This window comes from Oxyura jamaicensis, chromosome 2 (genome assembly GCF_011077185.1).
Source record: "Oxyura jamaicensis isolate SHBP4307 breed ruddy duck chromosome 2, BPBGC_Ojam_1.0, whole genome shotgun sequence".
NCBI classification, from domain to species: domain Eukaryota; kingdom Metazoa; phylum Chordata; class Aves; order Anseriformes; family Anatidae; genus Oxyura; species Oxyura jamaicensis.
This window is the reverse complement of record NC_048894.1, coordinates 132,665,998-132,668,238: the sequence shown is the minus strand read 5'-3', so window position 1 is coordinate 132,668,238 and position 2,241 is coordinate 132,665,998.

Sequence of the window (2,241 nt, the reverse complement as noted above, 5' to 3'; positions counted from 1 at the left end):
TTTATTCAACGGTGCGGTGCTTGTTGTTGTTATCAATAGAAATTGTTTCCAGTCCTGATATCTTCCAAAACAAAAATGTTGTGTTCAGCTTCTGGCTGGGATCGCTTTGCCTGCTGTCACCCTGGCAATACAGTGGCACACATGCACAGATCTGTGGTTAATGAGCACTACGACAGGGGAGCACTGTGGAAACCCATACCTTTTGCAATCACCTCTGTGGTTTCAGACCAGCCTTCACTCCTCCTTGCTAGCACGTGCCAGATATAAGCTGGGCTGTGCCTGAATGGCAGAACATCTGAATTCTTTTGGAAGCTATTGCATATTGTTTTAAGTGATTGTTTACACCATTGTACATTAAGAGATCTGCATGAAAGTACATGTACCCAGCTATTGCAACATGTCGATACTACCTAGCTGACTGAGCAAAGGGGCAGAGCTGCTCTGAGCTTTTCTAGCAGTTTGGAGGGAGGGAGCCCTTGGGAGAACAATACTTCTGAGTCACCTATTATTTCCATGCTGTGCTCTAGCTGTGGTGGTGCCCATATGATGATGACAAGTCCTAAGTATAATGTCAGGATAAACTCAGGAGCTGTCTTGAAGATAAATGATATTTCTTTTCAGCACTAATAGTTTGAAAAAGCCACACCACTCTTGAATCATTTTGCTGATTTATTTGTTTATTTTGCTATTATCACCTAGATTTCCTTTTTCTCCTGTTGCTTGTGGGACCTGTCCAGTTTTATGATGCCAGCCCTCTTCCTAGCCACCTGCTCTGCATGAACGTCGTAAAGCCTTCTGTGTGGAAATGATGCAGGGACAAAAGCTTCGTAGAGAAGGAGGAAGGGAAAGAAGGGAAGATTTGATATATTCTGCTTGGACACAGTAACACCATGGTAATTCCTTCTCTGTAGCGTTTTCAACATGTGCTGCCTTCGATTCTCCAAGGCCAAATGGAGCCCAGGTCTCCTCATAACAGAACCCATGCTAATAAATGGAACATGCCATGGACTGTTCTTTAACACCAAGGCCAGCTCGTGTGGGATGACTTTTACCCATTCAAAACAGAGAACCTGCACCAAAAAGGTCTGTTAAGAACAGTTCCTGGCTCTTAACACCTGAAGCATGGGGATTGCTTAGGAGAATGGTATTTCTTGTGAGCCACGAGGGATTATTGTAACAGATCAATCTTCTGACAGCAGTCTGAGTGCCTGGGAGCATTCCTTGACACCTCTGAATTTACTAACACAAGTAATCTATGCTAATCTGGTCTCCTACATTCAGTATCATGCTATGATCATTATTTAGGTGGTGTATATCCTCAAATGCTTCAACTTCTCCCCATTTGCCTCTGGGTTTTAACCTTTATTATGACTTTCAGTCTCAAATGCCAGTGTTCTTGATGTTTCCCACAAAAGGTGGCTAAAAATGTAATAATGATACAAGCTAATGGCAAACTGGAAAATTTACTTTCAGCAGTTCCTTGGAACAAAATTTGTGTCTTTTTTCTTCCTTTTCTCTCTTTTAAAATCCAAACTATTACACAAGTGCTGGAAACTTGATGCAAAACACTGTCTAGAGTGCCAAAAATCTCCCAGGTCAGTAATTACAGTTTCCAGAAGTACATAATCTGTTGGAGCTCTGTCCTGCCACTTGGGAAGCTACAGTTCTCTCCAAATAGCTGTCAAGCTGTCAGTCATGACAGAATCATCAAGGATAACATTCATTATTTTACGGCAAGACTGGAGAAGTCCAAAAAATTAAGTGGGTGTGTAGAACAAAGTGGTGAAGTAGGGGCTGAAAATATTAAACATTTGCATTTGCTTTCTTTGCATTCTGTGTTGGCCCTTCAATAAAGGAAAAAAAAAAGTCATGTTTATTTGACAATGCACCTATGCACTTTGAAATCAAATTAAGATGCAGCTAATCGGTAGCTAAAATTAGAATTGAGCATGTTTAGTGCTGTACAAGACTGAATTCTTAAAAGAAGCATCCACCCCCATTTCCAGCTATGGGTTTGAAACTCTTCAGGCATTGAGCATGTTCAAATCTTGTCCAAATTCTACCATTCTGAACCGTTTCCAATATGTCCTTTTTCACTTAATGAAATGTTATTTTACTTATATAAAACTAATGGTAATGCTAACACCTCTCCTCTCCTCTCCTCTCCTCTCCTCTCCTCTCCTCTCCTCTCCTCTCCTCTCCTCTCCTCTCCTCTCCTCTCCTCTCCTCTCCTCTCCTCTC